This window comes from Taudactylus pleione, unplaced genomic scaffold (assembly GCF_031769625.1).
Source record: "Taudactylus pleione unplaced genomic scaffold, aTauple2 ptg000009l, whole genome shotgun sequence".
NCBI classification, from domain to species: domain Eukaryota; kingdom Metazoa; phylum Chordata; class Amphibia; order Anura; family Myobatrachidae; genus Taudactylus; species Taudactylus pleione.
The window spans coordinates 12328335-12340849 of NW_028284412.1; the positions used below are offsets into that span (position 1 = coordinate 12328335).

Below are 12515 nucleotides of genomic sequence, written 5' to 3' on the forward strand. Positions count from 1 at the left end.
GCCACCTTGGGTGTCCTCCTTATCCCAGGTTATGACGCAGCTAGTGGACCGCTTGTCTGCCCCCACGCTGCCTCCCACCATGGGGTACCCACAGCTGTTACAGCCTACTATGTTGGTACCCCTTATGCATCCTCCTTAGATGGATGTTTATGCCCACTCAGTTCAGAATATGGATCAAAAGTATGCCGCGTATCAGCAAATGTTACAGGCGGACAGACCGTACGCCGCCAAAGAACATAGGCGGACTGTATCATCCTCTCAGTACACCCAGCTTTCGGATTCTGAACCATCATCTGAGGAGGCAGATGATGCACAAGGTTCTCACCCCGGGTCGCCCTCAGGACTGTCAATCAACAGTGGATGTTCCTTCTTTAGTGAGGGCGGTTAAATCGATCCTGAACATAGAGGATAATGAACCCGCCCCTAAACCTAAAACCCCGATGTTTAAACATCAAAAGGTAGTTAAGGCTGAATTCCCTCAATCAGACCAGCTCACTGAGCTCATGGGGGAATCTTGGGGTACTGCTGGTTACAGGTCTTTTTACCCTCTCTCTACTGGTGAGTGCACTAAGTGGGAAGTCCCTCCTACTGTCGATTCACATGTGACACGCTTAGTCAGACACTCTACGCTGCCTTTGCCATCTACATCCTCAAGGATGCTACGGATAGAAAACTGTAAACTTGCCTTCAGGTAAGTCCACTCGCTTTCTTGCGCTATTACTAGGCTGGCTATGGCCACGGCCTGGGTAGCTAAGGCTATCGAAGGATGAACAGAGGCACTGGAAGAGAGCCTGCCATCAGACGCTACCAGGGAACTACTGGCCTACATCTCCCATAATCAGGAAGTGGCCTCTTATTTGGGAGAAGCTGTGTTGAATACTGGACTCCTTGCCTCTAAGGCATCTGCGACTGCAGTAGTCGCCCGCCGGGTCCTTTGGAAAACGGACACGGAATCCAAGAAGGCCCTCGAATCCTTACCCTTCTCTGGAGACAGGCCGTTCGGCGGAGTGTTGGACAAAATCGTTGCTACTGTGGCAGCCTCAAAATTTTACTTTCTGCCATCAGCAGCTGCCCTTAAGCCTACACCATCCTCTTTTTGGTCCATTCGCCCCCAGGGTAAGGCAAAAGGACAGTCCTTTCCCAGGCAGCCTAGTTCTCACAAGACCACCAAGCCACGATCCAAGCAGTCTTGGTCGGCCAGACGTCCAGCTTTCAAGTCTGACGACAAATCCTCCCAGGGTGGTAGGCCGACGACTTTGATTTGCCTAGGCATCAAACAACAACCGACGCCTGGGTCTGAGAAGTCTCTCTGGTACGCCCTCACCTTCCTGCGCGTCCTCCCCAGCAGTTTTTTTTGTACTGGTCCCCCATAAGACCCCTTCAAGGCCCTGTACCTCCAGGAAGCCATTCACTGCTACGTTCAGGTGTGATAATACTGGTTCCTTCGGCTCAGCGAGGAACTGGTTTTTATTCCACTATTTCTCCTTCATCCACTAGGGGACACTGGAGCTTCATGACAGTGGGGTATAGACGGTGGGTTGAGTTGAGCCTGGCACTTTAAAAATCTACAAGTGTGACTGGCTCCTCCCCCTCTATGCCCCATCAGCCCTAGTTTTAGAATGTGCCCGAGTAGAGCCGGTGCACAGGGGCTGTCTCCAGCCCTTAAGTTATATTATATTAATTTTAATGAAGAAACAAGCAAGAGGACTGGCAGTCTGTTAGCTGTGACAGTCTGCCTGCATCGTGGGAGCCGCCAGAGAGGGTACCACACGGCTACTGCAGCCTGTGTCCGGTCACCCTATGGAGGGGAGACTGCCTTTTGGCAGTTAAGGAGTCATCAGACTCAGCGGGGCCCGCCACAGCTAACACTGGCTTGTGTCCGGGTCCCCGCTCTCCCCTCACTGCCCAGCACTCTGGCCGCAGCAGCCCTGTGAGTATACACACCTCTCCTGACTAGCAGGAGAGGTGAAAATAATCTGCTGGGTTTTTTAACAGCGCGCGGCTGTCAGTGCCACGCTGGTGTTGCGGAAGAACACCGGCGCTGGCTGTTAGGTAGGCGCGCTCTGCAGAGGAAGCGGCGGTCCTACCTGTGCGTGCCGGTGCTTGTGTAAAGGCATCGGCACGTTAATCACTTGCGGCAGTCGTGCTGCTGGCCCCCGCGTGCGGCTGGGTTGCAGGGAGATCTATGCCGCGCGCATATAATAGCGGCGCCATTAACAAAAGGGGGTGGGGCTTAGGCCCTCCTCCTCTTCCTCCTTCACTGCTGGGCTCGTTTGGCGCGCTCTGAGAGGGAGTGGCGCCTCAGTAGAGCTAGAGCTGATCGGAGGGGAGAAGACTCAGCTTATACAGGGGTTCTGTAATTACAGTAAGGTAGTTGACTACCTTCTGTTTTTTATTGATTCTGCTCCTCCCTTATATTGCACTGTCTGCCCCTGTTACTGAGCTGCATTATTATTGAAATTCTGCTCCTCCTATACTGCTCTGTCTGCTCCCATACTTGAGTAGCATTATTATTGAAATTCTGCTCCTCCCTTATTGCTCTGTCTGCTCCTATACTTGAGTAGCATTATTATTGAAATTCTGCTTCTCCCTATACTCCTTTTGCACTACTGAGTTGTATGTGGTGTCTGTCTGTGAGTAAATGATGACATCCAGAACAGAAAAAGCTGCTTCACAAAAGCTGTTTGCCTGCACTAAGTGCAGGAAAAAATTTACCCATGCTCGCTCCGAAGGGTCTTCCCTGTGCGAGACGTGTGAAGCAGAGAGTGCTAGCATGCAGTCTGTCACTTCCTCCTTCATAAATAGTTTGGCAGGGGTCATGGCGGATCATCTGAATTAGCCGCTTCCCGTAGGGAACGGGAGGCCGCCAGAGATCTACCTAGCACATCTCACCCTTCTTTTCTAGCAACAGAACCAGCATGGGCTCAGAATTTAGTCCGCTCGGTGAATAGCCTTGCTCAGGTTATGGGTTCTGCGTCTAAAGCTCCTGAAGCTACGGTAAGTCACTCATCTAAGAAGAGGGCTCTTCCGGCGGTTCTCTAGTCGGATGAGTACTCAGCAGCGGATCACTCGTCTCAGCAGGAAGGGGAGATGCTGGACGAATCAGATGTAGAGACTTACTCACAAGAACCTGAGGCATTGCAAGGTATTGATTCACTCATCCTAGCGGTGAGGGAAGTTCTTAAGATTTATGGCCCGGAAGTTCCAGAATCGTTAGAAGACTCCTTGTTTGCCAGGTCACAGAAGATTGCTGTCACATTCCCTGTTTCTCTACAGTTGGACGAACAGATGACGGCAGCTTGGCAGAATCCGGACTGTAAATTCCAGATTCCTAAGCGATTTTTCTCTCTTTCTATTTTCCGCAGGAAACGGGTAAAGAGGTGGGAGACCCCGCCACCTGTGGATTCTTCGGTTTCTCGGTTGTCAAAGAAGACCACGTTACCTGTTCCAGGAGCTACTACATTGAAGGAAACCTCAGAGCGGAGATTAGAAACCACTTTGAAATCCATTTATACGGCTGCAGGTGCTCTTCTCCGGCCAGCCTTGGTAGGATCTTGGGTCAACAAGGCTGTGGAAAAGTGGGCGGAACAATTGACTGAGGGTCTTAAATCCAACACTCCGCGGGCAGATCTGATTACCTTGGCAGAACATATTCAGGAGTCTGCAGCATACTTAGGAGACACCTCCAGAGATATCGACCAGGTAGGCACTAGGATTTCTGCTTCAGCGGTCTCTGCTCGCCGGGCACTTTGGCTTCATGCCTGGCAAGCGGATGCTGAGTCAAAGAGAGCAGTGGAAGCTCTTCCTTTCACAGGCGATATTTTATTTGGTCCAGAGCTGGACAAGTGGATCTCGCTGGCCACTGGAGGTAAGAGTACTTTTCTACCTTCATCAGCACCTCCTCCGTGTCGCTCGTTTAGGGGACCTTCCTTTCGTTCCTTTCAAGCATCTGCAAGATTTCAGGGACGTTCGTCTTCAGCGGGGCGAGGAGGCCGTGCTAGAGGACGTCAAGCGACTAATGCCCGCTGTCCAGATCCCAAGCCAGCAGACAAGCCTGAGGCATGACGGGCTCCCATCCCATCTCGGAGATCCGAAGGTGGGGGCTCGCCTCCAGCGTTTCTCGGAGGTTTGGAGACGGACTTCTCCAGACACTTGGGTTCGGAATCTGGTATCTCAGGGATACAAGATCGAGTTTGCTTTCACTCCTCCTGTGCGTTATTTTACAACAGGTTTGCCCGTCGATCCCTTGAAGCAACTAATTTTGCGTCAAGCGATCGAGAAACTTTTGCTGGCCGAGGTTCTGGTGGCGGTTCCCACTGCACAAAGACAACAAGGGTTTTACTCAAACCTTTTTGTGGTTCCGAAACCGGATGGGTCAGTCAGACCCATTCTGAATCTGAAATCCTTGAACCAGTATCTTTCATTTCACAGGTTCAAAATGGAGGCTCTCCATTCTGTCATTGCGGGACTATAGGCAGGAGAGTTTCTGGTGTCGATAGATATCAAGGACGCCTATCTGCATGTCCCAATTTGGGTTCCTCACCAGGCTTTCCTCAGATTTGCCATCAAGGAAGCTCATTACCAGTTTCAGGCCCTGCCGTTCGGTCTCTCGTCAGCTCCCAGGGTATTCACCAAGGTGATGGCCGTCATGGTATCTCACTTGCGCTCTCGGGGTTGACGATAGTTCCGTACCTAGACGATTTACTCATCAAGGCTCCAACGGCAGAAGTCCTTTTACACCAAGTGTCTCTTACACATCAGATTCTCATTCAACACGGATGGATTGTGAACTTCCAGAAGTCTCAGTTGATGCCGTCCCAGAGACTTCAGTTCCTAGGAATGATTCTAAACACTGTTCTGCTTCGTGTATTCTTGCCAAGGGACAGGGCCATAGCCATACAGGAGCTGGTTCGTTTGGTGCTCAGACCCAGGAAAGTGTCCATGCATCTTTGCATCCATCTCCTGGGAAAAATGGTGGCTTCCTTCGAGGCCATCCAATTCGGCAGATTTCACTCCAGAATTTTTCAACTGGATCTTCTGTCTCAATGGTCCGGGTCCCACCTACAGATGCATCGGCTGGTGCATCTGTCTCCCCGGACCTGCATATCCTTGCTCTGGTGGCTTCGGACGGAGCATCTGTTAGCGGGTCGGCGCTTCGGAATTTGGAATTGGACCTTGGTCACCACGGACGCCAGCCTCCGCGGATGGGGAGCTGTGGTTCTGGACAGTCACTTCCAGGGGCTTTGGTCGCAGCAGGAATCCCTCTTACCAATCAATGTTCTCGAAACTGCGGGCAGTCTACAGAGCTTTGATACAGGCTGCTCCTCTGTTACGAGGGCTTCCGGTTCGGATGCAATCTGACAACGCCACGGCAGTGGCATACATAAATCGCCAAGGAGGAACCCGCAGTCGTTTGGCAATGAGAGAAGCCAGTCGCATCCTTCTGTGGGCAGAAAGACACGTAGAGGTAATTTCCGCAGTGTTTATTCTGGGAGTCGACAATTGGGAAGCGGACTACTTCAGTCGTCAGGATCTTCATCCCGGGGAGTGGTCCCTTCATCCCGAGGTCTTTCATCAACTGGTTTGCAGATGGGGGAAACCACAGATAGACCTGATGGCATCACGGATAAATCATCAACTACCCCTTTACTGCTCCAGGACCATGGATCCGGCAGCGGTGGGAGCAGATGCTTTACTGATCCCTTGGCCGTACAGCCTTGTGTACCTGTTCCCACCGTTTCCGCTTCTCCCTCGGATTCTCAAGCGGATCAAACGAGAGTCGTCCACCGTCATCCTAGTGGCTCCGGATTGGCCTCGTCGGGTGTGGTACTCCGATCTATTATTCCTTCTGGCAGATGAACCTTGGCCTCTTCCGCTACGATCGGACCTTCTACAACAGGGCCCATGTGTGTACCCAGATTTACGGCGGCTTCATTTAACGGCGTGGCTATTGAGACCGCCATACTAAGAAGCCATGGTGTTCCTAGGTCGGTCATTCCTACCATGCTTAGAGCTAGAAAACCGGTAACATCAGCGCATTATCATCGCATTTGGAGGGCTTATATCTCCTGGTGTGAGGGTCGTGGATCTTCCTCTTTTCATTTACCGCGTCTTCTTCTTTTTCTTCAAAAAGGCCTTGATGCGGGCCTACGCTTGGGATCGCTTAAAGTGCAGATTTCTGCTCTTTCTATTTTTTTTCCAGCGTCGCCTAGCTCTGATTCCAGAGGTTCAGACCTTTTTTCAAGGGGTACTTAGAATTCAGCCCTCCTTTGTGCCACCCACGGCTCCTTGGGACCTGAATCTTGTTTTATCTTTTCTTCAGTCATCCACCTTTGAGCCTTTGCAGGAGGAATTGAGGTATTTTACTTGGAAGATGATCCTTTTATTGGCCCTGGCTTCGGCCAGACGAATGTCTGAACTTGGAGCCTTGTCCTGCCGTTCTCCTTACTTGATTTTTCACGAAGATCGGGCGGAACTTCGTACCCGGCCTTCCTTTTTGCCCAAGGTGGTCTCGGGTTTTCATCTGAATCAGCCGATTGTAGTCCCAGCGTTGTCGGACTCTTCCGGGGATTCTCACTCCTTGGATGTGGTTCGGGCACTTCGCATTTATGTGACCCGTACTGAGGGACTACGTAAATCAGAGGCTCTGTTCGTCCTTTATGATGCCAATCGGCGTGGCTGGCCTGCGTCTAAGCAGACTTTGGCCAGGTGGATTCGTCTGACTATTCGTCAGGCATATGTTGCTTCTGCTCGACCACCGCCGGTATCCATTTCTGCGCATTCTACGCGCTCTGTGGGTACTTCTTGGGCGGCACGTAGAGGTGTCTCGGCTTCACAGCTTTGTAGAGCAGCTACGTGGTCTTCGGTTCATACTTTTGTACGTTTCTACAGATTTGACACTTTTGCGGCTTCTGCTTCAAATTTTGGTCGCAGTGTCTTGCAGGGCGTTCAGCACTCTCCCCCCAAGGAGGGTAGCTTTGGGACGTCCCCACTGTCATGAAGCTCCAGTGTCCCCTAGTGGATGAAGGAGAAAACAGGATTTTGGTACTTACCGTTAAATCCATTTCTCCGATTCCACAGGGGACACTGGACGCCCACCCAGTGCTTCTTGCCTGTTATCAGTTACCTGTTCTGCTTCAGTTCTGTTGCAGTTTGGTCTGTTTTTGTTGTGTGACTGTTTATCCCTGCAGCCTGCTGTGTTCTTGCAGTGTGTCAGTATGTTGGATTGTTTCGTTACTGTTCTCCTCTCGGGCTCAGTTCTTTAAAACTGGGGCTGATGGGGCATAGAGGGGGAGGAGCCAGTCACACTTGTAGATTTTTAAAGTGCCAGGCTCAACTCAACCCACCGTCTATACCCCACTGTCATGAAGCTCCAGTGTCCCGTGTGGAATCGGAGAAATGGATTTAACGGTAAGTACCAAAATCCTGTTTTTTTGGGTTCAGAAGCCAAACGGGTCTCATCGGCCTATTCTGAATCTCCCCTCAACAAATTTATTTGAGTGCCCAAGTTCCACATGGAAACTCTACTATCAATTCTCCTGGCATTGGAGCCTGGGGATTTCATGGTTTCTCTGGATATTCAGGATACATACCAACGGTTCCTACGGTTTGCTGTCCTGCAGCAACCTTACCAGTTTTGAACGCTACCCTTTGGTCTGTCAACTGCCCCTTGGGTCTTTACCAAAGTAATGGCAGTTATGGCGTCCCAACTCAGGCGCCAGGGAGTAAGAATCCTGCCATACCTAGACAACCTCTTAATCTTGGCGCATTCACCAGCTGTGTTACAATGCTATCTCCTGCTGACCGTGGACTGCCTACAAACACACGGTTGGCTCGTCAATTGGGAAAAGTCCTCCCTCTCTCCGACACAGCGGATGGTACATCTGGGGGCACTCCTGGATTCTCGAATACAAAAGATCTTTCTGCCAGCGGACAAAATTTTGGCTCAACTTGCTCCACAATCAGAGGATATCACTCAGCAATACAGGTCCTGGGGTCCATGGTATCCACCTTCGATATAGTGGCATACGCCCAGTTCCACTCCAGACCCCTTCAACAACTGATTCTCTCCCAGTGAAACAGGCAGTATCATCTGATTCGGTCCCAGGTGATCCTCCTCTCTCCGGAGGTTCGGCTTTCCCTCTCATGGTGGCTACAGACTCCCCATCTGTACAAGGGTCGCCCCTTCTGGATTCCAAATTGTGAATTTCTCACTACTGATGCCAGTCTTCACGGATGGGGTGCTATAACCAGTCATCATACCTTTCAGGGACGGTGGAGAACCCAGGAAAGTCGCCTCATAAACATTCTGGAGCTTTGAGTAGTGTACAGTAGTGCTCACTCTGGTGCAAGATCTCATCCGGGGCAGGCCGGTCCAAATCCAGTTCAACAACATGACTGCGGTAGCCTACCTCAGCCACCAAGGATGCACGCGAAGTTGGGCAGCCATGCAGGAAGTAGCACACATCCTGGTCTGGGCCAAACATCATCTCCCAGCAATCTCGGCAGTGTTCATTCCTGGAGTCCTCAATTAGGAAGCAGACTAAGCCATCAGGCCGGAGAGTGGGCTTTCCACCCAGATGTCTTTTTCAACTCCTGGTGGACAAATGGGGCCTACCAGACGTAGACCTCATGGCCTCACATAACCTCCACAAAGTCCCCAGGTACGGGTCCTGGACAAGAGACCCCTCAGCTGTCTTTGTGGATGCTCTGGCAGTGAGGTGGGACTTCAATCCCAAATACCTCTTTCCTCCGATTTCCCTCCACCTGAGGGTTCTCTGAAAATTCAAGCAAGAAGGCGGCACGGTGATACTGATAGCTCCAGCCTGGCTCAGCTGCCATTGGTTTACCAACCTATGGAGTCTCTCCATAGACACTCCTTTTTCACTTCCTCTACAGCCGGATCTATTAGCGCAAGGCCCTTGCTTGCAGCCTGACCTACCTCATCTGTCTTTGACGGCGTGGCTCTTGACTCATCTCTCTTAAAGGCCAAGGGTTTTACTCGCTCTGTGATCCAGACGATGCTTCGGGCACGTATGCCTTCCCCAAATCTATTAGAGTTTGGCACTCCTGCAGTGGTGCTCCCCGAGAGACTATGATCCTACGGTTTTTAGGGTTTCCCGGGTGCTGCCTTTCTCCAGGCTGTGTTAGACCTCTGCCTCCACCTGGCCTCCCTTAGAGTTCAGGTTTCTGCACTGTCAGTCTGGTTCCAGCAAAGGATCGCTTCCCTTTCTGATGTTAAAACATTCTTTCAGGGTGTTCTCCACCTTCAACCTCCTTTTGTCCCTCCGGTGGCCCCGTGGATTTGTCCTTGGTTCTCCGGGCTCTACAGGCTTCTCCGTTTGAACCTCTGGACTCAGTAGACCTCAAGTGACTGACTGCAAAGACGCTCTTTCTCCTCGCTATCTTTTCTTTCTCCTCGCTATCTTTTCTTTCTCCTCGCTATCTTTTCTACCTTTTCTAGTCTTCAGATCTCTCTGCAGGTGAAGCCTCCCTGGATGTGGTTCTCTATGTGGATCGTAAGGGCCTGATTCAGACTCATGTAAGCGCTATGTGCTCGCAAGCGGGTCGATTGTTAGGCAGTGCACACGCGCGAGCCCCGGAGCGAGCGCAAAAGGCACTCTCTCCGGCGCTCGCATCCAAAAGGGGCGGCTGTCGATGTTGATCGACAGCTCGCCCAGTTTGGAGGGGGGGGGTGGCTGGGCAAACGGGGGTGTTCCTACAGGAACGTCTGCCGTTTGTGGGCGGCCCTACTGACATCACTCGGAAGCAGGAAGTCCACCGCAAGGGTCTCGTCGCAAGCCCGATGGTCGTGACCATCGCGACCATCATATGGCCGCTCGCAAAAGCTATGGGTGGTCATCCACAGCTTAGCAAGTGGCCTGGAGGTCGGCTCCAAAAAACCCCCAAAAAACGCCCTGATTCAGAGCGAGCGCTCTGAAAGAACGTCCGGCTCTGAATCAAGGACTAATTCCTTTAGGAAATCAGATTCTCTCTTTGTGTTGTACGGCTTTCGCAAGCGAGGCTGGCCAGCTAACAGACAGACTCTGGCTCGATGGCTCCACATGACAATCTGTACACGCAAGCTGACCTTCCTGTTCCAAACAGGGTTAGAGCACATTCTACTCTGTCTGTGGGATCTTCGTGGGCGGTTCGACGTGGCGCTTCTGCTGAACCATTGTACAAGGCGGCCACGTGGTCTTCCGTCCACACCTTTCTCAGGTTCTACGCCTTTGACACCTTTGCCTCTCAGGATGCTTTCTTTGTGCAATGGATTCTCCTTTCTGCTCAGGAGCGTCCCCACCCTTAGGGGAAACTGCTTTAGGACATCCCCATAGTATCCCTGTGGATCCCTATGGACCCTGAAGAAGAAATTAAGAGTTATGGTAGACTTACCTTTGTTAACTCTTTTTCTTATAGCCATAGGGTCCACCATGACGCACCTGGCTTCATTGGGTATTTTTTCTCTTAGTCACTGATTCCTTCATATTCTGGGAGAGTTTCTCGAGTGTACTGTTCTTCCTTCCCCTCTTTCGGGCTCCTTCCTTGGGCTAGTTCACAAAACTGGTCTGCCTTTGGCTGGGGGCGGGGTATATGCGGAGGAGGACTTGTGCATCCTGGGACCGACAATTTCATGTTCTACTTTCCAATTTGTTTAAATTAGTTTGCAGTGAGATACTATCCTATTTTGTGCTTATAAGCTTACATAAGGCCTGATTAGAGTTGTATGCTTATAGCATTGCAGTGATGCTAAAGTATGCTACTGCCGCAGGAGGTGTCCTGTGTAAATAGATGCCTCCTGCCGACTTCTGTGATTTGCATCTGCATCCGGGGATGCTGCATTGGATCATCTGCGTGGCCATTGGTCATCTGAGTAACCTTCAGGTTACTCAGGATGGCTGTTGTCTTCATGCAGCTGAAGCCAGTGAAGCTACATACATGGATGCAGCCACTAGCTTCAGCACGCCTAAAAAACAGGGCAGACACGTCCCCATTCTCTGGGACGCCGTCCCACAGACTGTCCATCAGACACTGACTGGCACATGCGCAGTACAGATCATGCGCATGCGCCGATCGGCCACCATCGGAGTTGTGCGCAAACTATCGGCTTTGCGTGCAACTCTGAATCAGGCCCATAGTTAAGAATTATCCGCAAATATACTTTCTAGTCCCTTTGCAAGGTCATTTAAAAGGACACAGTGGAGACAGTGGGAATATATCTTCAGGTGTATTAGGGAATTCCATAGGTAGGTAGCAGCACAGGAGTCTTGTAGGCAGAGATGGTTATCAGGGAGGAGCGAAGGCACAGATCAGAGATAGCTCTAAGCGGGGTTGAAGAAGATACTATTGTTATTTTTATTATTATTATTATTATTATTATTATTATATTTATACATGTAAGATGTATGAGGAGTGGTGATGTAGGTGGCATTGTTGGTAAGTCATTTGAGTTGGATTTTGGAGGGTGTAGGGAACTAGTGTAGGTGGTCTGGAGGTACCTTAAAAGCAAACCTCACAACATGACCCATTCCAGTAGGAACAAAATGCTCTGTTCCTGGACTTCCCTCTTAATTTGATTGCCATGACCTGTGTTGAAACACTTTTCTTATCAATTAACTAGTTCAACACAGGTGGTGGCAATCATAAATTAAGAGGGAAGTCCAGGAACAGAGCTTTTTGCCCCTCCTGGAAGGGGCCATGTTGGGAGGTATGATGAGGGCACCATGCCCTAGGGATGGGTGCTTCTGCTGGCCCAAATGCTAAAAGAGTGTTGACCTTATACCCAGTCTGAGTCCCACCCTATACCCACCCTAATCCAAAGCATACATCCTATTAATTACCTTAGCTCATTCTATAAAACTATCCTAGTTCCTAATAGATATTTAATTTTGCCTACACTACTATTGCACAAATGGTCCAAGATGGTCGGCGTTGTCAGGGTGCATAAGATTGCATTGAAAAATGTTAGGCTTTGGGCAGATACAGGGAGTTCCTTGTTAAGTGCAGATTAGAGTAAGAGTAAAATATAATTTTGAAGAACAGAATTATTTAAATAACATAAAAGTGGCCAAGACGGCATAATCACAATGGCATTCCCTGACATCCCGGCAGGGAATGCCACTAGAGACTTTGAGGGGAATTTATAGACTGGGTATAACCCTTGTAGTTGTACTATTGTGAGAAAGAACCTTTATAGGCGCACTTATGACCAATGTACTACAGGTTGAGTCTCCCATATCCAAATATTCAGAAATACAGAATTATTTTGGCTTGACTGAGATAACGAAACCTTTGATTCTTGATGGGTCAATGTACACAAACTTTGTCTAAGGCACAAATTATCAAAAATATTGTATAAAATTACCTTCAGGCTGTGTGTATAAGGTGTATATGAAACATAAATTAATTTCATTTCTGTACACAAACTTTGCTTGAGCCACAAAATTATTGAAAATATTGTATACAATTACCTGCAGGCTGTGTGTATAAGGTGTATATAATACATAAATGCATTC

At 50.0% G+C, this 12515-nt stretch overlaps 1 protein-coding gene across 3 annotated transcripts in view; it reads left to right on the forward strand.

Moving 5' to 3' along the window:
• DRP2 (dystrophin related protein 2) overlaps window positions 1-12515 on the forward strand; it is a 129852-nt gene that overhangs the window by 68877 nt on the left and 48460 nt on the right. The window lies entirely within an intron of this gene.